Source organism: Macrobrachium nipponense, chromosome 7 (genome assembly GCF_015104395.2).
Source record: "Macrobrachium nipponense isolate FS-2020 chromosome 7, ASM1510439v2, whole genome shotgun sequence".
NCBI lineage: Eukaryota > Metazoa > Arthropoda > Malacostraca > Decapoda > Palaemonidae > Macrobrachium > Macrobrachium nipponense.
Window position 1 is genome coordinate 101,010,326 of NC_061109.1, and position 24,814 is coordinate 101,035,139.

Genomic DNA, 24,814 nt, shown 5'->3' on the forward strand with positions numbered 1-24,814 from the left:
CAGCGCACTTTGAACTAAGCAACGTAATAAAAGAAAATCAGTTCAAATCACACAGATTACGAATAATTCAAATGCATAAAAGGGATTATACTTATATAACCATAAGGAAAATATGGCTAGCTGTGAATTCGCAAATTTTTTTGACATGTATGACATTAAAAAAAAAAAAAAAGTTTAACACTACTTGGTAACTTCACGTTGAGTCTGAGAATGTGGACGATGCAAAAAGAATAAAGTCGCATGAGATTTGAGCACCACTGTATTGTTTTTGCCCAAGAAATATGAAGCCAAACATCCCGAATTACACCCTGCTGTCTATCATTGCCGGTGACAATCGCTTTTTGTTCTGAGATTCGGAAAGTACGACAGATTCGTTTCGTTATGCATGCCGTAATGAATTTCAGATGATTTATCCTCTTGGCCACCCCCCCCCACATCGTTATGATGTGGCCTTTGGTTAGCTCAGGAGGAGGAGTTGCGCATGAGCTTTGTCACGCTTAAGAAATATAAAATGCGTTGCAGTGTAGACAATGACTCCAGTTGGAAAGTGGCTGTTACTGACTGTGGTAAGTGATTCTCCCATTGCAGAGATTTCTTTCACGATTCATTGTGTTTCCCATTCTTAAGACTGGAAGATGGGAAGACCATTTATATTTCGTTTGTTATTAATTGCGTTTACAGAAAATTTTCCACCTACCTTGTGTAGGTTGCATATATTCTTCCATATTTATGATACACATGGGCATACACACCTGTCATATGTATTATTTAAAATATATATATATATATATATATATATAGTATATATATATATATATATATATATATATATATATATATATATTAATTATATGTTTGTGTGTGTGTTCACGCGTGAGCTTACCTTCAACATTGACTCATTTCCTGTAACAGAAGGTGGGTTCAGGGAGGAAAGAACTGAATACTTATTGTTATCTCGCTGAATTATGGAAAAAAAACTCGTAAGCAGACAACTGCCACTCTAACTAGCTTAGGGCAGAAAGCCAATTTCGTGCCAACACTAGCGGCGTCATATAGTACTACTTATGCAATTTCACAAGCTGCGACGAACTTTGCTGTCCTTCTCCTGATCTCCCACACTCTGGATATTAGGGCCCCCTTTTTCCAGAGCTTTTTGTTATTTCTTACCCCACATACGCCCTACGAACAATTATTTTAGCATCTTCAACCATTTTTCTGTCATTACACTTAACATCCGCACTCCTCTTCCAAGATGGCGAGTAAGCTCTACGATCCCTTCATGCATTCTCTCCTTGGCTTCCTCAGACACTACGTGAGCTTCATATCCTTTTCATTGGGCTTCCAGTCTCCAGCTTCTGTAATGACAGTTATTCCTCCAGTTTCCTGCTGGCCCATTGCCTATATAATATAATCTGACTCTTGCCTTTATTTACTCCTACTTTTCTTCTATTGGGAATGTTTTCAGACTCCTTGTCAAAGTATCCCATCTGTAACTGTTGCATATAATATATATATATATATATATATATATATATATATATATATATTATGAAAGATTTTTATCTTTTAGCAGACCCTTTGATAATGAATAGTACAGGAATGACACCGACAATCATTTTTTATTTTTTTATTTAAAGTTTTCGGGAACCTATTACCATCATCAGGGCTACGTGAAAACTCAGAACCCAAATTATTAACTATGTAGCCCTGATTGAATAGGAAATATGTTAATAAGATATTTTGTTACATGATATACCAGTCACCTCTGAAGCTAAATATAAAATAAAAACTAGAGGCAGCCTCAGTGTTAAAAACCAGTTTGAAAGAAGAAGAAAAAAATGTGGTCGAGGGGAGAGGTTTTAAGGAAGGCGAGAATTTCTTGATGTAAAAGAGATTCGAAAAGAAGCAAAGGGCAGTCTGTGGTTTGAGAAAGTGCTTTGAAGTTGATGTACAAAATATTGGGTTGACATGAATTTGAAAGGTTTCTTAAGGGAGAAAATTCTTTTGAATTCGAATGCATGCAACCAGTGCGTGACTGCCACCCCATCGATGCGGACTTGCAGCAGTAAGCGCCGAGTAGACACATCATTTCATTACAGTGAAAGACCACATCAATTCCAGAAAGGTGTATTTCAGCTTGAAGTCCGCCTCCGGTTCAAGAGTTTTTGCACACACAATTAATAGAAGGGTACGGAGTGCTTAGGGTTGCAGGGCTGGTAATAGCGTTGAAAAATTTCGAAATATTACCAAAGAGGTTCTTGATACATTTTTTAATAAATGAAACTTCCCTGTGGAAGTTATGCCGCCTAAGCATAAGGTATACGATGTTATTAGTGTCTAAACTGAATTCAACTTCAATGAGATGGAACGGGTACTCAAAGACTATATCAGTGTACTGTTTTCTTTTTCTTTTAATACCTGAGAAATTTTCCGTTTTAACGTAGAATATTTGTCTATAAAATGGAGCGGATTATCTGGTTTTGCTTCCGTAGTGAACGTGATATTTTGATGAAATATAAAGTTATTCGAAGTCAAAGGAATACTTACCAAGGGGATTTTTCGTTAAACAAACAGTCTACGCTATTTGCACGCCGTATTTCAATGTCATACCAGCTGAAAAATTACCGCATACTCCGTTTGTAGCATTGAATGTGTGAAAGATTCACCAAATTTAATGGAAGTCGACTTGATCTCAGAAACGATGACATTGGATAAAAAAATGTTGTCGTTCTCACTCTGTTGTAATTATATGAGCGGATAGTTTTACATGTTATTTTGTTTATCATTTTGAACAAGTTCTCTCCCAATCAATAAATATATTTTCTGGTTTTAAGGTGGTTTGGCTACTGCAGAAGGAAATCTATGAAGCGCCTTCCAGACGCAGCCAGACATTTATGGATGGGTAGACGTCGTTTAAATCCTATTGAAAAATGTGCTCCTTTTTCAGCCTTCTGAAACTTCATTTGAACATGTTTCTTGAACAGAGCCTTTAAACAGAGTTCTAGAAAGAAGCATCCTTGAACCTTAACGATATCTAGTGGTCGTAGTTGATCATAGGCGTCAATACATTCAGGATTTTAACTTAGCATTACTTTATAGATGATTGTTGAAATTAATTTCATGTTCTTAGCGGAAAATGAAAGGCAGGAAAATATTTATTTGCCTTTTAACGTGATGAACTATTTTATTCCCAGTTCACTCCAAGATGCTCGCTTCGGAAACTTTGACTGACCGTAGATGCTTTATTTCTTGCCAATTTTAATCTCGAAGATTAAATAGCAAAGAAGTATTAACGACTATTATCAAAAGCATTCCCAATAGTACACGTTGTGTTGTGTTTTCATATTCAAATTGAAGTTAGCACACGCATATGCGATATACATTTAGTCAATGTATGTATAATTTGATGGATGTGGAACCTGATTTAGTTGTTGATTTATGTAGGTATAGTCATGATGTACTGGGATTATATCAGTGAAGTGTTCACTTACCATTTATAAGTTTGATGTTTTGTTTTGGACTATATATATATATATATAATATATATATATATATATCTATATATATATATATAAGAAGTATATATATATACTATAAATATAATATATATCATATATGTATATATATATATATATATATATATATATATATATTGTGTGTGTGTAAAACTGTATTGTTCTCAATGATTTTTGTGACTAAAATAATGTAGTCTGATACAAATTTATGTTAGTACATAATGAATTGTATATTTTGTCAATAAACTAACTAACCAACTATGTATAATACTCGAATGCACAAAAAGTGCTGACTCTTTAAGCGTTGTGCGAAATCTGCAGATTCACTAGAGAGGCAGTTGGTCGTTTGCGGCAACGATCTTAAAATATTAGTAGATGGCTTCCGCTCCCTAAATGAGACATTTCGGCTTATACCGCATTTATGGAGAGGAAGCCATCTACTATAATATGTTATCTCCATAATGAGACATTTCAGCTTATACCGTTCCACACTGGACGGGTGAGTTTCGTACTCAACTACCAATCTGGTAGGCCAAGTTCGCTCCCGGCTGGTACCAGCGAGGTATCAGAGGAATTTATTTCTGGTGATTAGAAATTCATTTCTTGATATTTGGTTCGAATCCCATAATAATCTGTAGGTGCCGTTGCTAAGTAACTAATTGGTTTTTAGCCAAGTAAAAAATATATATATATTCCTTCGGGCCAGCTCTAGGAGAGCTTTTCGTCAACTCAGTGGTCTGGTTAAACTAAGATATACTTAATTTTTCGGCTCATACCTACTCGTAGGTGGAGGAACTATATGTTGCGGGGTTGACGGTGCTTTAGATGAATTGGCAGGATGAGTTGATCTTCTTTCTTTATTTGCTTACTTATCATCATAATTATAGGTCTCCATTATTAGTTGTTGGCAGTCATATTGCTCTCTACATACGCACCCATGCACCTGCATTATATATATATCTATTATATATATATATAATATATATATATATATATAGATATATATATATATATATATATATATATATATATATAATTATATATATGCAGAAGCCAGGTACTATGTCGTACCTCTAAGTAAATGGGGATACAATCCACAATGAAGTAAAATCCTCTTGTAGAATAAAATATATATTCTTGTACAAGATTAAAGCTTTCGACCATCAACTGTGGTCTTGTTCACTAAAATTTTAGTGAACAAGACCACAGTTGATGGTCGAAAGCTTTAATCTTGTACAAGAATATATATTTTATTCTACAAGAGGATTTTACTTCATTGTGGATTGTATCCCCATATATATATATATATAATATATATATATATAATATATATATATATATATAGTATAGATATATATATATATATATATATTATATATAGATATAATATAGTATTATAATATATATATATAATCTATATATGTATATTATATATATAATTTCTATAATATAGATAAGATTATATATATATTGTAATATTATATATATATATATAGATATATATATATATATTTGCTTGAATTAAATGATTCATTGATAGATATGAAAATAATTTGTTTCTTACAAGAATTGATTAAATGATAGCCTAATGGGGACAGTGTTATATATGCGCCATTGTTTAGTGTCACCAAATTACTGGACATGATGCCATTTATGGTATTAAATCTGTGAAAGATCTTAATTATATATATATATATATATATATATATATATATATATATATATATATATATTGGAAACCAAGAAGGTGGAACATTCACTGTTGACATGGATGGTAGTCAGATTGAAGAAGCAGGTTCTCGTACATGACTACATACTAATTATGTTGGGGTCAGTGGCGGACTGAGAAGGGGTGGGCACCTGGTCACGTAGATGTACAGTGGAAGCTGTTGTGGTGAGCAGGATAGTGAGATAACTTTAAGCCAGGCATTTTTATTTAATTTCTTGCGGCGAACACGATTCACATAAGCTCCTTGTTTATTTCCCCATCTGAATGATTAACGTCTTTACTCATCGTGGAAACCTCTGCATGATTGTTTTCCTGTTGATATGACGTAAATGACTTGAGTAGAAATGGTTGGCATTGTTTTGAGAATTGAATGTTTAGGATCTCAAGACTACAGTGGAGATGATGAATAAGGGAAAAACACTCGAGTCGATGAGATTACAATTGAAATACTTCATTTCGATTGCAGTGATGGTGGAAGAGTGAATAACGAAGCAGGGATTGTAAGGTGTATGTCAAGGAGGAAAAGGTTTTTAAGGAATTGATGAGAGGAATAATAATAATAGTTCTATCGGGGCAAATGCAAGAATGACATAGCCGTATCAAGGGAGGTGTGCGGTGGGAATTTAATTGAGAAAGAACGGTGTAGATTTAGACCAAAGGGTTGATGGATCAAGAACTCATTATGAAACTTATTTCAAAAGTCTGCAAGTACTGTAAAGTGTGTGGTCAGCTTGAGGAAAGAGAAGTATATGTAAGAACGTGTAGATGAGGAAGTGAATGATCTGGTGTAAAAGCGAACAGGAAACAAACAAGTGTTGTTATGTCCCCCATTGCTGTGAAATATGTTTATGGATGGACTGATGCAAGAAATCAGAGAAAGATCAGGAACATTATGTAGGTTTATACTCGCTGAATAAGGAAATTAGTTGTGAATCAGGTGTGAAATGGTTGGAAGGGTGTTTGCAGATGACTTATTGAAAGAAACTAGTAACTAGTCGAGTTTGAGAGTGGTTATTAGAGGAAACCAGAAAGTTGGAGCAGTGAGCGGAGAGAATGATATGGGTTTGAGAGTAAATGTAAAGGATGAGGGAAGAGGTCTGTCATGAAACAATACATCGAGAAAGGTAGCAGGTGTAAGCAAGAGATTGGAAAGAGACTTGAATTGTTTGTGGAAGCGTAGATGGGATTGTATGAATTTATTGTTGAGCCAGCTGGCTTTCCGGGAAGATGGGGCGATGATGGGTTGGTGAAGTTTGTTATTCTGTAGTCTTGGTTGGATGGATGGATTGAAGGAGGCTTTGGCCGGGAAAGGGGTCGGCAAACTCGGGAAGCAAGAAGAAGTGTTAGAGGCGAGAGTTTGTTACTTGACTGGATATTCTTCCGTGTCGGTGGTGAAACAACTCATTTTGTGGAAAGTTTCGTGTACTACTACGTGGGAGATATCCACGATTCGGCAGTCATAGCAGGAAAATGGCAGCGACTGTTGTGACCTTTTTCTGTGGAGCCATGACAGATACAGATTAAATAATACAAATCAGTTATTAATATTATTATTATTGTTCTAAGGGTCCACAATAATAAAAAAAAAATGTTGCAAGTTCGTGTATAATTTTGAAACTCTTTACAAAAAGCTTTCGAACCCTGAACTGGGTTCATCTTCAGTCCAAATGAACAATTAAGCACACCATGTACTGCGGTGAATTTAAAAAATATATATATAAACAAACAAGAGTCGCTGAAGATTGTTGACACCGGTCGTTAGCTCGTTTAAGGGCCAGGTGAGGAAGAAAGAGGGCAGTTAACTCCAACTAGGTGATTTCCTCTCCCCTATCAATCCTTCTGGCTGCAATTCTGTTAGATCTCCGCAATGGTTGTTGCAACGTTGCAGGAAGTCCTTCATCTGAGGGTTAAACAGAGCCTGTCCTACAGTTAAAATCTTTTAAAAACATACTAGTAATATAAGAATTAACAAATGGGTCTTCGTTGACAAAAGACTTGTTTCCTTTGAATGATTCTCCTAAACTTCTATAGAGCAGCTCCCTCGACTAGTCGTCTAACATTTACATTGTTACTTTAAAGATAATTTTAGCCTCGTTCCAGTTGGGTCTATGATCGTTACTGAATGCATGTGCTACGACCGGTATCAACAATCTTCAGCGACTCTTGTTTGTTTATATATTTTTTTTAAATTTGCCTCAGTACATGGTGTGCCAAATTGTTCATTTGGACTGAAGATGAACCCAGGGCAGGGTTCGAAAGTTTTTTTTTTATTATTATTATTGTGAACCCTTGGAATATTATATATACTCTCGCGATAGAGAGTTTTTCCCTATTATTGTTATTACTATTATTATTATGGGTATGAACTTAATATTCTCCTCTCCGTTTTTGTAATGTAGTCTTAGGTGTCTTTGTTGTCTCTTATTGAAGTCAGTGTCACTACATATGGAGTGCCGAATGTCGCTGTTATTATTAGCACATTATTCAGTGAGATTTGTGAAATTTGATCCAACGTATAAATGCCCTGTTTGTTTATTTATTCATTGATGACGCTATCAAGAAATCTAATTATATATGTATTTAATTAGTATTAAGGTGTTTTGAATTAATCCCGTATAATAGTGACCAAAACGATGACGAATGACTCAAGTTCTTATCGTCAACCTAGTTTATCAAGAAAAATAAGCAACAGAATTGCTATGAAACCCTTGAGGGCTGTGCAAATGTTGCATCACTCGCCAAGTAAAAGAAATAACATCAGTAAAAAGAGCAAATAACCTTCGCTTCCCGGGACGTGTAATGTTTCGCGAAAGAGACCGTTTATTGACACAACGTTCCACCAGCAGGTTTCATTGTTCTCACAACATGGCGCCTCGATATTACCTCGGCACTTCATCTGAAATTCAAAAGGTATTTTGTCACTTCTACAGCTCCGTGAGGGGCCATAAATGGAATTAGCAATAAGGATGTCAGAGGATTCCTTTGATTTATTGCTGTAATTGGATAATGTGCAGTGTGGGCGTCTAGTTCAATATCTTATCTGTTCAATATTTGAGGCCGGTGGCACAGTAGACTTTTTATTTGGTTGACAGTGGCTGTCAGAGGGAATCATTCTATTATTATAGTCATAAATTACTTGCAAAGTAGTCTACGATTATAGTACTCACACATATATCAAACATGAATCATGTAATTGGATAGGAGCATGTAGCTTGCAAATCTCATCCAAAGTAATTTTGTACGTATGCATTATATATATATAATATATATAGATATATATATATATATATATATATATATATATATATATACATACATATACAGATATATATAATAATAATATATATCATACATATACATATATATATAATAATAATAATAATAATAATAATAATAATAATAATAATAATAATAATAATAATAATAATATAATAATAATAATAATAATAATAATAATGGAGAAGGACATCAGGCAGCTAGCAAAACACATTCCAAGTAACTTTCTGGTGACTGAAAAGTTAGTGTTAGCGCCTTCTGATAATACATACATACTGCTGATGAGCCTCCGTGGATGTGTATTAAACAGCTAATGTTATTACTGTTTACTGCACAGGAGGTTCATCCATGATTCAACAATTGAGAATATGGCAATGATCACTCACTTATCTTTACTCTGATAAACTGTATATTAATGCATATATACTTTGTGTATAAATACACACACATATATATATGTATATGTATATATAATGTTCTGTATATATATTATATATATACTCAAAGCATATATGTATTAATCTACATTTTACCAGAGTAAAGATAAGTGAGTGATCATTGCCACATTCTCACTTGTTGAATCATGGATGAATCTCCTGCACGGTAAACAGTAATGACATTAGCTGTTAATACACATACACGGAGGCTTCTCAGCAGTATATTAACTCCCATACACACACTCCCTGAAGATCTTTATTTTTCAAAATCCCCTTTCACTCCATCTCTCCCAACATATTTAGGCCTGATCATCTCATCCCTCCCATCGCTTCTAGACTGTACACTTCCACCAGCCTAACACTCTCCTCCTCCTCCTCCTTTCCTCTTGACCACCATCTCAAAACACTAGTATAAATCTTTTGCCATTTCCTATTTGTATGTACATGTCTTACCCAAGAAGCTCTCATGTCACATTTACTAAGCAAACGGTTCATCTTCACAGCTTCAATATCCACATCACTTGCTTAAAGGAAAGTTGGCTTAACAATCCCTTCATATATTTCCACGTTGTTTTCCATAACATTGCAGGCTTCTTCTCAGTCATTTTAGACTTATCTTGTACCTTCTTGGTTTCACTTAGTCATTGTCTTCTATCTTCTCTCGTCTTATTGACATCTGATATATTTACCCAAAATACTTATTTTGAATCTACTGTTTCTGTTGTTTCACCATCAATACTAACAATCACTGCTTCATCTTCTGGTTTTCGTTTATCCTATTAACCTGACTTTGAACTTTCTCTTCTTGTAAATGCTTAAAACTCTCACTAGTCTTTGCTGTTTTGCTTCACCATCCCAGTTGGCACTGTATCATCAGCATCTGTTCCTTACTTTTTATGCTCCATTGCTCTATCACACAATTTTGCACGCACATCTCCTGCCCTTTCTGTGACATCTCATCTCACCTCACTCCATCCATAAAGGTATTAAACGGCTACATAGACGCAATACACCCTTGCCTTGATACCAATTTTACACAACCTGTCACTTGCCAATCTATATAATTTTTCCAGTACAAAAACATCCAGGTGCTCATAACGACTTTATCACGTATATCATACACATAATTTTCCCCTTATCTTCCTGTAACAAGCGTTATTCATCTGGCTTTCGCTCATAAGAATCCCACTGGAATTGAAACATCAAATTTCAGGGTGTTAGGGTTCATAGATTTGATGTTTTCTGCAATTTTCATACATTATCAGACGGGTTCTTATATGGAGCTTTATGGCCATTTGCATAAACCTGCAGATGGTTTAGAAATTTAAAGAAAACTAGAAAGCTTGGCCATAAATGTTTAAAAATATTTGCATTTTTATGTGTTTTGTCGTTATAATACACATATCAAATATAAGGAAAAGCTTGAAAACTGTCAATGTAAACAACGGTAAAGTGCAGACACTGTACATAGGTTGTAAAAGTAAAAGAAACTAAGAATCACATTCGGAATACTAAACAAAAGTTTCATTACTGACATGAACATTTTAGAAACTTAATAAGAGTTTTGAATTTTATTTTAAAAGTTACATTTCTCAGAAGTGCAGATTTGCTCATTTTGTGTGGGGAATGCCAGCACCTTTCGCTTGACTCCTAGCCTTACTTGTGTATTTTTCATTTAGTGAGATGTGTACTAGTTTTTTGCAGTTGTTCTATCCTCAGTGTGATGCTGTACAATTGTAAAGCTACTAGTGCTGCTAACTGTGCTTCAGAGAGTCCAAAGAAAGTGAAAATTGAAAGAAAAGATTGAACTGCTACATTTTTAATATTCTTTAGGGTGACAGCGTTGACTGCAAGGCATATACCTGAAGAAGGTAACACCAAAACGTGCAGCTATGGCTGCAGCTACAGTAGGAGCAAAAACACTGCTTTATAGGTGTTTTATGCACTTAACATACAAGAGCACAGTTGTTCTTCGCACCCATTTCCATGAAAGTATGCCCTCGGTCAGACATACGTCATACGCTCTGGTCAACCCCAGGGTCACACTTTTTCAGCAGTTCTAATCCTGTCGAATACCAACCTTACCTCAATAGTGCTTCTGTAAGTAGCATCTTCGGACTTTAATCTTTTCGACTCTTGTATCCTCCTACCCTCCATTTTCAGCAATCTTCAGAATACTCACTCCACCGAGCCAGGATTGAATTCACACTAGACAGCATCTCTCCATTAGTATATTTTCTGAGATCCATTTGGTTTTAAGTTCTTCGCCCTCTTCCCTCCATAATCTTATTACTCTCATTTTTTTTATTTTTTTCTCTCACTTGGTTCATGACAACTGTAGCCCACCTGTATACCAGCATGGTATCTTCATTTTCCTTTACAACCTCCTATTTCCTCAGCTCACCTTTGACTGTTTTATTTCCCCGGCCTGTACACTGACGCTCGCAAACTTTGGTGATCCCACTACCCGTGCTGGCATAAAGCCAGCTTAATCTTTAACAACAACAACCCTTTTAAATGCTGCATACTATCTACTACTTCGAACGGTGTGACGTGAACTGTAGCTCATGCCATTTTTTCCTTCATATCCTGATCTTGTTTCCTTCTTATCAAACTTTTCCTTTCTTAATTGTATTGACTGCCTCTTTTCACAACTTCCTTACCAGCTGAAACTTATATTTATCTTAAAGTTAGCCTTAACCAAGCCATGGTCAATATATCTCCATTCACTCTTGTTATCACCATTACATTCCATATCGCAGTTTTTCCATTTATCTTTTACAACCTAATAATCCAGCAATTTTTCCATACAATTCTGAAGTTTGTCTCTTGAAAACACATATGAGGAGTAGTCGAGCCCTTTTCGAAACTCATTTCTATAAGACACCCCACTCATTTTTTCTGATTGACGTACCCACTGAAACTACCTGTTTTTAATAGTTGACACAATCACCTGCTCTTATTCTCGAAACCCAGGCTACATAGATTTAAACTAAACCAAATTTTCTCTCGTACCATCATTCTTTTCCTTTCCGTGTTTGTATCATAACCTTGTACTCTTTCACTCGTCCCCAGAGTCATATTAGAACTACAAGTACCGCACCTTTTCGGGCTTTGCACCTTTCAGCTACCCTAGACACTGACACTTGTTCTTTCCTTTCCTGTCCCAGGCATTTGATTAACGTTTCCCTCACAAAGTGCCAAAACATCCTGATGTAAACAAATCAACTACGTATTATACATATCGTCTTTTATGCTCATTCAAAACCACAGGACCTAGCAATTTGTTTGTTCTAAGTCATGAATTCCAAAAATGACTATTAGATAGAGTTGTCTAACTTCTTTTCCCCGTCTTTGATTATTGCCTGTACCCATCTCTGCATATCAAAACAGCAATATTCGAAGATGACGAAAAATAGTTAGGCAACTCGATTTTAAAGTCATTTTTGGAGTTTATGATTTCGATATTGATTAAAAGGAGTTTTATATGAAGTACGAGACCAGTGTAGGTTAAAGAAAGCTTCATGACAATAATTCAAACGCGGTATGTAGTAACTCCTACTACGTCCTCCCTCTCAAGTATCGCGAATTCCGGGGAGGGAACGAACCACTTATTATGCAAAACCTTTTTACGCTGCGGTATTTCTGAGAATAACGAAAATAACAGTTTGAGAACAAAAAAAAATCCATTTTCAATAGCATTTGCTCATCAAATTAAATTTTTTACCTTGAGCTACTTGTAAGATATTCGGTAATTTTTTTTTTCTTTTCATCATTCCATGAGCATAGAAACTCATGTCGATTTTCTCACAAAAATGTGAATTGTTACTTACCTGATAAAAGTCCATGATATATATTAGGTATATAGAATAGTACATCTGAGGGGTCACAGTACTGAAATATTTATGAAATGATTAGATAAAACAAAATAATCTGCTGATAAAGGTAAATATGCAGTAGGTATCTGTAATTTGATAGGTAGTGTTGGTTCTCAGTTACATGTCACTGAGGCATAGGAGTACTACTCAGTGGATGGTAATGGTATACTTCTCCCAAGGCCCCTGTGCAATGAAGAATTGAGCTCTTACTAACATATATTGTGTACTCTTTTCTTTTAGTTTATTAATATCTTTATCAAGATTTTGGTTACAACACTAAAGGGTCGCCCAGATTCATCATGTAGATCAGGGGTTCTTAACAGGGCGTATCCATATGTAGTAGTAGCTGTCTAGCCGAGTTGCCACCAATGTAGTAGTAGCCGGTTTACACCAGACTACCGTGTGTACTTTTGATCCGTGTGGCGGATAGCTGTGGGTGAAGACTGAAGACATTCTCTCTCTCTCTCTCGAACTAGAAAGATATTTTCTGAACTCTATATTCATATTTCTCAAGTTGGATGGAGGGTAAGTCGTGGAAACACAGAGAAGCAAAATAGACTTATATTCTCAAAAGTTACATCTTGAGATAGCTTTGCAGAGAAGGCTTGAATGTCTATATGAGATGATAGGAGAAGAGGAAGTGAGTGTTACAAATTGATATACAAATCCATAGGCGAGCAAACCGTAACAAAAGATACATGTATACAAACGAACATTAATTATCTAGGCTAAGACACGTCATCTCATGAGAACTGAAGTAGGTTTCCCACGGAATTAGATTGTCGATGTTGTGACCACAGAGGACATGATGGTGGATTAAATAAAAGCGATCACTACATAAATGAGTCACTTTAATGGAGAATATGAGAGATACAGCAGTACAGAGTATCTTCGGCGATAAACTTGCCGGTTATACTACTCGGACAAAAGCAGCGTCATGCCACGCATATCATAACACAAGAATTATGGGTAAAAACAAATGATTGCACTCAAGCATATAATCAACATTACCAATGCATCATAAATAAAAGTTTAATATTCTTACACCCCCTCATAAACTTTTATTCTCTTCAATCTGCAAATTACTACACACCAAACAAATATATACATCATGGTAATCAAAAACAAAAATACATAGCTATCAAAGGTCAATATTACAAAACCATTAATCTTCTTCTTCTTCCTAGCTTAAACCCATTTTTATATGGGGTCGCCATTACGAATGAGTCGTCTCCATCGATTTCTGTCTTGTGCCTCGTTCTCATTTATACCTTTCAATTCCATATCTTCCCTTACACAATCACCCATCTCTTTCTTGGTCTTCCCTTCTTCCTTCTACCCCGCACTTCCATTTCCATCCAATGTCTTCCAACATGACATTCCTCCCTTCGTAATAGGTGTCCATACCATCGAAGCCTTCCTTCCTGTATTTTCTTCGATATTTCAGCTACCTTTGTTGATCCTCTTATATACTCATTTCTAATCCTATCTTCCCTTGTTACTCCCGACATCCATCTCAACATTCTCATTTCTGCTACATCCATCTTCTTCTCCTCTGTTTTCCTCATACTTGCCGTTTCTGTTCCATATAACATTGCTGGTCTGACCACCGTCCTATGGAACTTTCCTTTCAATTTCAGAGGGACCTTCTTGTCACAAAGTACCCCTGATGCAGACCTCCAGTTATTCCATCCTGCCTGAATTCGGTGTCTCACCTCTTGGTCCATGCTTCCACTATCCTCCAATACGGACCCTAAGTACTTGAACTTCTGTACTTTCTTTATTTCTTCCCCACCCAATCTTATGCTACTTCCACCGTCCTCAGTAATACTAGAACACATATATTCGGTTTTTGATCTGCTTATTCTCATTCCTCTCTCCTCAAGTGCTGCTCTCCACCTCTCCAACCTCCCCTCCAACTCCTCCTTCCCCTCTGAACACAACACAATGTCATCCGCGTATAATATGCACCATGGCACTGCTTCTCTAACATCCCTGGTCATTACATCCATCACGATGTTGAAGATGAATGGGCTAAGTGCTGACCCCTGGTGTAATCCAACTCCTATCTCAAATCCATCCGTCTCACCAACACTACTCCTCACTCTAGTATACACATTCCTGTACATCTCCTGAATAATTCTGACATACTTTTCCGGCACCATCTTCTCCCTCAAACATCTCCATATTTCTTGCCTTGGCACTCTGTCATAGGCCTTTTCAAGGTCTATGAATACCAGATGCAGGTCTCGTTGTTTTTCTCTGAATTTCTCCATTAGCTGCCTTATGCAAAATATTCCATCCGTTGTGCCGCTTCCCTTCATAAATCCTAACTGTTCCTTCCCTATTCTAACTTCCTCTCTCAGCCTGCTATCTATGATTCTTTCCAAAATCTACTTTGTTTTAGTTACTGGTTTTGTAAATATATCTGCTTTATTTTCACTTGAGGGGACATACACTAAATCAACATTTTTACTCATAACTTAATTACAGATAAAATGATAGCGTATGTCTATATGTTTAGACCTTTGATGGTAAGCAGGGTTCTTAGCAAGTTTAATTGCCCCTTGGTTATCAACAAATAATATGATGGGTTTGACTTCAACATTATAGTCATATCAGTTAACAACTGCTGCAAAAATTTTGCTTCTTGGATAGCAAAAGTCAATGAAACATACTCAGCTTCACAAAAACTTAAAGCTACATTGCTTTGTTTCTTACTCTTCCAAGAAATAAGAGCACTATCAGCATTCATTTGGTAACAATAACCTGAAATATTTTTACGATCTTCAGAACTACCCCAGTCTGAGTTGCAGTAACCAGAAATCTCAATAGTATCACAAGACTTCTTAAAAACAAGGCAATGTTGTTTAGTACCTTTAAGAAATTTTAGAACATATTTACACATAGCCAAATGACTTTGAGTTGGCCTAGCCATATACTGTGAAAGTTTAGACACAACAAAACTTAAATCAGGCCTAGTACAAGTCATGATATATATCAGGCTTCCAACAATGTTTCTGTAAAGAGTACTATCAACTAGTTCAGGACTTTCCTCAAAAGTACACTTATTAACACTTAGATCACAAGGAATTGACTTTGGGTTGCATTCATCCATTTTGAACTTCCTCAAAACTTTCTCAATGAACTTACTCTGGTTCATTTTTATACAATCTCCATCAAAAACAAACTCAATACCCAAAAACCATGACTTACCCAAAAACAATGAAAGTTTCCCTAAATCTTTCATCTCAAATCTATGACATAATACACGTTTAGCGTCAAACAGAGCTTTCTCATTACTACTGGCAATGATCATATCATCAACCCAAACCAAAATAATTACATGAAAGTTATGTCTTTTATTGACATACACACAATGATCACTTAATGATTGCTCAAAGTTATTTTGAATTAAGAAATCATGGAGCATATTATTCCAATTTCTGGCTAATTGCTTTAAACCATACAGAGATTTATTCAGTTTCCAAACCAATTGTTCATTATTACTACCTGTTTCATTGTAACCTTCAGGCTGTTGAACAAATATTTCACAATCAATATCAGAATTAAGATAGGCAGTTTTAAAATCCATACAATGCACAATTAAATCATGTTGTACTGCCAATTGCATAAGCATTCTAATTGAGGTCATACGCACAGTAAGAGAAAAAGTATCAGTATAATCAACACCTTCAATTTGAGAAAACCCTTTTGCAACATAGCGAGCTTTATATTGCTCTTCACCATTTAACCCCTCTTCAATGTCATATACCCATCGTCCACCTACAATACAACGGTTGTTTGGTAAACTACACAATTCATAAGTATTGTTATCTCTTAAAGATTGAATTTCATCGTCCATTGCAGCTTTCCATTTGTGAGCCATATGTGAATTTAATGCCTCTCTATAGCTTTCAGGAATTTCAGTTACTTTACAACAATAATGAACAGAATAGCCCAGTAAATCAACATTATCAGGATCAACATATTCTTCAAAATATTTGGGAGCAGTTCGCTCCCTACTTGGATAACGGGACTCACCTTCCCTTTCAGTTTCAGTCAAATCTGCATTAATTTCACTATGCTCATCTTCAGCAAGGATAGGTTTAGAAACAGGATCACTTTGATTATCATTAACAGTTGTTTTCTTTTCATTGCATATGACATTCTCATCTTCCTTTAGACATTGGGATTTATCAAAATTGAATTTATCAGTAAAATGTACTAACCTAACCTTTCTCAAACTGTCAGTTCCTGGATAATATACAAGATAAGCAGGACTGTATGAATCATAGCCAACAAATATTCCCTTTTCACATCTTGGGTCTAGCTTAGCTTTCTTTTCTACATAAGCATAACACAGGGAACCAAAAATATGCATATTTTCAAGTTTAGGCTTCTTAGACATTAACACTTCATATGGGGTTTTATCTAGTCTAGAATTGTAGCATCTATTCCTTATATAAGCAGCTGCCCTAACAGCATAATTCCACATGAATTTTGGTAGCTTTGCTTCAATTAAGAGACATCTAGCCATTTCAAACAATGTACGCCACATTCTCTCAGCAGTACCATTTTGGTGTGGTGAATTTGGTGAAGAAAATTCTTGTTTAATCTTATTACTTACCAGAAATTCTTTAACTTCTGAAGAAGTAAATTCTCCTCCATTATCACACCTTAATCTTTTAACAACACCATAAGAACTAGTATCAGCAAGGAATTTCTTAGTAGCATTAAGTGCATCACTTTTCTGTTTCAAGAAATAAACAAAAACAGATCCTGAATAATCATCTACAAAAACAATACAATATTTAGATTTTTCCCTTGCTTCAATACTCATTGGTCCAGCAAGATCACAATGTATAAATTCCATTTTACTCTTTGCTCTCTCATCTGGTAATCTGTTCCTAGATAAATGCATTTTACCTTCATGACAAGTTATGCAATCAAAATTACTTTTGTCACTAATTTTCATACCTTCAGCTTTATCTTCTATCTTCAAAATGTCTTTAACATTGCAGTGTCCCAAAACCTTATGCCACTCCTCTAGTGAACGAGATTTACATGAGCTTACATTATTTAGATAATACAGCTTACCTTTCTTATTTATTTCAAAAGACACACCATTTGGGCTTATCAACTCAGAATGATTAGGATTAAAGCTTACTGTAGCTCCTTTACTAACAGCTGATTGTACAGAAAATATATTCTGCTTAAAAGTAGGAATATACAAGGCATTATCAAGAACATTATTTTGTTTTATACCATTTGTATCATAAAGTACAATTTTAGCCTTACCTTTACCTTTAACAATATTCTTGCATCTTGCACCATTTGCAAGTTCAACCATATGTTTTGATTTATCAAAGTCTTCATGATAACACTTAAACTTGGATTTATCAGTAATGATGGGGGTAGTAGCACCACAATCAACAAGAACATTACATACATCTGTAGATATGTTATCAACAGAGCAACTTATTTTGAAACAAAATTCTTCATCATTATAATTATTAGTGGATCTAGGCTTACAAATATTCACAGTTGCACTAGAAAATCTTGTAGGCCTATTAGCCTTTCTACATTCATCAAAATTGTGTGTAATGGTTTTGCATTCTTTGCACCACTTACCTCTCATCTCACTGATTAGCCACTGGCAGACCCACCACACTGAAAATCAGGATTCTTCTTATAATTCACCTTAAGGACATTCTCACTCTTCACATTAGGCCTATGTGCCTCTCGACTCCTCATGCTTTCTTCATAACTCCGTAGCAGAGACTGAATTCCAGAAACGTAGGCTCACTATCCTTCTGCATAACAACAGTATTAAATGGAGTAAATTCCTCTGGAAGACCCTTCAACACCATAGCAATAAGAAGGCTGTCGCTGATCGTCTCACCAGCTGACTTTAACGAAGTAGAGGCTGCCTCCGCTCGAAGAAAATAATCCGTCACACATTCTTTCCCTCTCATTTTCAGTGACGTCAGCTCCGTGTAGAGGGAGATGATTCTTGGTTTCCCAGTACCTCGGTAATGGTCCCGTAGAATCTCTAATGCCTTTCTTCCATCGTTGACTGCATCTCTCATTATTAATTGAAGGCTCTTATCATCTAGAACTTGAACGATCTCGGCAAAAATGTCAGCATTTTTAGCAATGAATTCCGCTGAAGTTGGATCTTCACTTTCGTCTAGGATAAGTTTTCGAGGTCTCAGATGGGCTAGAAATTTTATCTCCCACATTTCATATTTCTCCTCATCACCATCAAAATACAACTTCCTCTTGCTTGAGCTGGGCCCATAACCTGTGACCACAGAGGACATGATGGTGGATAAAAGCGATCACTACATAAATGAGTCACTTTAATGGAGAATATGAGAGATACAGTAGTACAGAGTACCTTCGGCAATGAACTTGCCGGTTACCCTACTCGGACAAAAGCGGCATCATGCCATGCATATCATAACACAAGAATTATGGGTAAAAACAAATGACTGCACTCAAGCGTATAATCAACATTACCAATGCATCATAAATAAAAGTTTAATATTCTAACAGATGTCTCTATTTATGCCTAGGTAAGTGTCTCACGCATCCTGGGCTGTGGTTTTTGGCAGACTTTCTTGTATAACTACTTTTATCATGTACTTAGTCATTACATATCCACCTGGGGGGTATGAGAACCATATTCTGTGGATATGGGACTTGATCTCTGGATATTTGTATAGATTTTATTTTAATGTCATTGCATACATGGGTACATTTTGTAAATAAATAACTATATATAAACTATAAATGCTTTTGATTTTCTTGTATGTTCTATTCCTAGCTGTTCATACCTAAAGTATGTATTAAACTCAGGACTTCAGTGAACTTAGGGTCTGGAACCTACTGGGCAATTCATTAGGGATCTGGAGTCATCAAAAGGTCAAGAACCCCTGGTGTAGATCCAGTTATCGGTTCTGGAGACCAGTCGTCATACAATTCGTGAAACTGATTTATGTAGCTGAAGTGGCCAATGGGGTTATAGTAATACCTGGCGTGATTAAAATACGAAGTACATGTAAATACTATAAAAGTTATTCACAACACTCAGTAACGACTTTTTCACAACTTACGACCCTACGTACCTCAAGAAAGTGGTTTGTCTGAAGCCTTTGTCCTTAGAAATGTTCCTCTTGTGAATCGAAACAACAATATAAATTCCGCTGGCCTGAAGCAAGACTGCCGAGATAGAAGGCCTGTTCAATGTTTTGTGACGTAAGCAAGGGTGGTCCGAGCTGCTACTGCTAGCACTGACTACGCTGCCAGACAAAAGACATATAAACAAACCCTCGCCAAAATCTATCATTTTTGGTCTGCCAGTTATTAATTTACTTATTTTCTCGTCTACACTAATTAGTGTACACTAAATAATACTTACTCGAAACACAAGTTTTAAGATTAATATAAAATACTGAACCAAAACAATTTGTTTAGTTACAATACAGTGTCTACCAAAGAACAAACACCAGTGCATAGGTTTACATCACAAAAAACATGGTTCTTTCTACTATATGTGAATGAAATAATTCTCTCTTACATACAGTCATTATTTGGTATTTAAATTTTCTAACTTTCTCTTTGGCTACAATAAGTATTTTCTTGAACAACGATTATTCAATGAAACGTTAGTAGAAACCCATATTGTTAATTTTTATATGTTTTTCTGTAATATAACTTTCATTACTTATTGAACAGCTTATCTATTATTTACCCTTTGCCATTTAAACGTTTAAATTCATGATTGTCGACCAAATGTAAAATTTTGACATTTGCATTCTGAATAAAAAGGGAGTGATTTTTTCCAATAGTTAGTAAAGCTTGAACAATATATTCATTGGATATTTGTAAAACTAAATGAACATTTTGTTTCTCAAAGGTGTAGGAAGATAATGCTTTTAATGATAGTTTTTATGAATGTTCATACAGTAAACATGTATATCATGAAGTTTTTCAAAAGGCTGAATGGTGCATAATGAATTACGTTTTCCAAATTATTGACATCAAGGAGAACTGAGGTAAATTCATTGTTTTATTTATAACTTTCTGGCCAAGCCAATTATTCCTGATATATTTTGACAATTTTACTGAAACACACGAAAAAGTGCATTTGTTACTCTGAAATGGGTGAGGGTATACGTATACACTAGACAGCTGAGGAATCCTGGGAAAATAGGACATTGCTTTCCCAATGATAGCATTATGATATTAGATTGCAAAACACTGTAAAAATGATTTTTTTCCAACCTATAATTACTTTCTTCAGTGTGCAGTGCATAACGTCAGCTTTTATGCTTTAATTGGGAATTTGTGCAACTTACTTGAATTTAGACTTACCTGTTCAACATAAAGTAAAATGCAGCTGTTGCAGCTTCCCTATAGCCAAAGGCTGAACCAACAATATTTTTGCCTTTATAATGAATGTATGGTATTAACCCTCTTACGCCGGAGCAGTAAATAAAAAATTGTCTCCCGTATGCCGGAGGGGTTTCAGAGTGAGCGCGGAAGCGGAAAAAATATTTTTTTCAAAAAATCACAGCGCGCTTAGTTTTCAAGATTAAGAGTTCATTTTTGGCTCCTTTTTTTGTCATTGCCTGAAGTTTAGTATGCAACCATCAGAAATGAAAAAAATTATCATTATCATATATAAATAATGCGATATATGATAGCGCAAAAACAAAATTTCATATATAATTGTATTCAAATCGCGCTGTGCGAAAAACGGTTAAAGGTAACAAGTTACTTTTGTTTTTTTTGGTATATAACACATTGTAAAACGATAAAAGCAACACAGAGAAAATATTATCACAAAATAATGCATGAATTCGTAACGTGTGGACGTAAACATATTTTTTTCAAAAATTCACCATAAATCTAAATATTGTCCTAAAGACTTCCAATTTCTTTCAAAATGAAGACAAATGATTGAATATCACTATACTGTAAGAGTATTAGCTTACAGTTGCAGTTTTCGGCCATATCTGACGAGTTAAAGTTGACCGAATGTCGAATTTTTTTATATATTTTTTATATGCAATTTTTTCGGAAATAAGAAAAGCTACAACATTCAAATATTTTTAGTTTTATTCTACATGAAATTGCGCACATTTTCATATATAAAACTCTACGAAATGCCTAATATGAAACGGAGCAAATATTCCGAGAATGGGACGTACGTATTTCGGAGATTTGTGGCGGAGAATCCGCGCGCGGAGGGAGGGAAAGATTTATTTTTAAATTCACCATAAATCTAAATATTTTGCTAGAGACTTCGAATTTGTTTCAAGATGAAGATAAATGACTGAATATTACTAGACTGTAAGAGTTTTAGCTTACAATTGCGTTTTCGACCATTTCGGTAGAGTCAAAGTTGACCGAACGTGGTTTTTTTTCTATTTATCGTGATTTATATGCAAATATTTCAAAAATGAGAAAAGCTACAACCTTCAATTATTTTTTGTTGTATTCTACATGAAATTTCGCACATTTTCATATATAAAACTTTATGTAACGGCTAATTTAAAATGGTGCAAACATTACCACAATCGCACAGATGATTTTTTCGGAAGAGTTACCGCGCGGACGTAAAGAAAATGTTATTATTTTCATAAATTCACCATAAATCGAAATATTGTGCTAGAGACTTCCAATTTGTTGCAAAATGAAGGTAAATGCTTGAATATTACTAGAATATAAGCGTTTTAGCTTACAATTGCGTTTTTCGACCATTTCGGTAGAGTCAAAGTTGACCAAAGGTTGAAATTTTGGCAATTATCGTTATTTATATGAAAATATCTCAAAACTGATAAAAGCTACAATCATGAGTATATTATTGTTGTATTTTACATAAAAATGCACACATTTTCATATATAATACTTCATGTAACGGCTAATTTACAATGGTACAAAAATTATGTCAAAGTGACGAAATAATTTCCGAGATGTGTCACAGATACTTTTTAGTGCGGCAAGAAAGAAATTCGCGCTTGCGCGCCTGCGTAACGATTGTAAACAAAACAACACCTTGATCCGTGAACTCCCAGCATCCCCCAAGGCGCGTGATTCAAAAGTTTTAGGCTGGTAGGCCTATAAGTATTTTTCCGCGAATTTAAAAAAAAAACTTTTGTTAGTCGACGTAAAATACGTCCAGTCGGCACACGGGAGACAAAAAATGTCGATGTAAAATACGTCCAGTCGGCGTAAGAGGGTTAAGTACGTGAGTTTCATCCACCATCAGTATCACCATTTTATCATTGTGTAGTACTGATTTACATTTACTCTTAATGTACATCAGAAAATTTTAGTCCTTTTGTTATGATGCGGGGCAGACCTGTTTGAAAAAACACTCGCCTGATGGTACGTACAGTAACTTTGAGGGGAACAATTAAAGGTATAACAAAAACACAATATTACCAGCACTGATGAATAATCAAATTTATCCAGTCATTAACTTGAGCTAAAATTATTGCCAAAAATTAAATAACTAATTTTATAACAGCAATGTAATATATTTTGCCGTGTTAGAAATACATTCAGCAGTATCAGCTCTCTGGAGTTACTGAATATCTGCTTAATGATATTTGCATCATGAACCTCTGTAGGAATCTTGAGATCTCCTAAGTGACGTACTTCAGTGACATGAAAAATGCATGTGCTGTACAGTTAGGCTTAACTGTAGGTAGGGCATTGTGTACTGAAGTTTTACCTGTGGAAAAAGAAAGATGATCTTTTAATATTTTTAAGTGTATATATGAGCACTGAAACCTAGTAATGCAATGAGGATAATTTAGGTTACGTTAATGAAATTTCTAATGTAGGCTCCTGTTTTGAACTTGTAACCCTTAGAATACTATGCCAGTCTACTTTTAATCACCTTAACCCATCTAGGCCTGAAAGGTTTGTCCCATGCCCTTGACTACTGTCAATGGAAACTTGCCTATTTCCCCACCACTATACTGTACTTAAGTTGTGATGAACCTACAACTTGTATGTCTGTGCTAATGTAACTCTTGAGTACCTTGTCTAAGGTTCTATCACAGTTAGGTATCATGTTTGCAAATTTCTTACCTGACACAGGGCCCTTGTCCCAATTATTGCACTAATGCTGTTTACCACATTTAGGCTACAGCATGCTTTAAATTTCTTCTGGGGTTTCTATGCACTTACAGTATGTAAGTTTACCCTTCTTAGGTTTACTTGTTTGTTGTGTTTGCCCTTTCTATGCGTGTTGGTAACTTTTTATATGCTGCTTGCCTTACCTGACTACTGCTACCATTATTAGTCTTGCCTATTATGACATTTAAATTGTATTTTTTCCAAAGCTTTCTAATTCCTGAACTGGGAGTTGTTTGACATAGGCTACTCTGGGTGTTGCTGGACACAGGCTACACTAGGTATAGGTTGGCGTCTCGGATAAGCAAATTACGTGAAGGAAAATCGTGTTGTTATGCATTTAATCATAAAGTAACATAAAAGTCACTAATATCATTTCAGAAGTAATTGTCTGTGAAATTTTAAATCAAAGTACTCGAACGTCAAGAAATTGAAAATTTCGTTTATTGTCGAAACTGCAGAAAAACGGTGTTAAGGGGAATGATAAAAAAATAGTATTATCCATCTCAAATGTTTTGACATATAAACACATGGGTGAGATATTGCCTCATCCCAGTTTCGATGTTGGTGGTATAATGAACTTATTTTCTTATTCACAGTTATCAGTTAATTGACTTTGCCCTTAAACTTTTTGTGGGTGGGTGGGGGGGATGTTGCTTTAAGGCTTTTTTTTATTTTAACAGAAAGCAGGACGCGATCTTGATATCTATTGTTAAATATTTAAGGTTACGATAAATTTGCATGGATATTGAACAGGCAATACAGCAGTGAACACGTGTGCGTGACAGACTACATAATCAAAGTGGTAATATAATAAAAGTA

The 24,814-nt window shown here is 35.3% G+C and overlaps 1 protein-coding gene across 2 annotated transcripts in view; it reads left to right on the forward strand.

The window, feature by feature from the left end:
* Nucleotides 1-460: 460 nt before the first annotated feature.
* LOC135216960 (probable glutamate receptor) overlaps nucleotides 461-24,814 on the forward strand; it is a 118,824-nt gene continuing 94,470 nt past the window's right edge. For both annotated transcript variants that reach the window (XM_064252486.1, XM_064252485.1), the window contains exon 1: nucleotides 461-566. The gene's annotated coding sequence lies outside the window, so the exon portion shown is untranslated. The remainder of the gene's footprint in view (nucleotides 567-24,814) is intronic.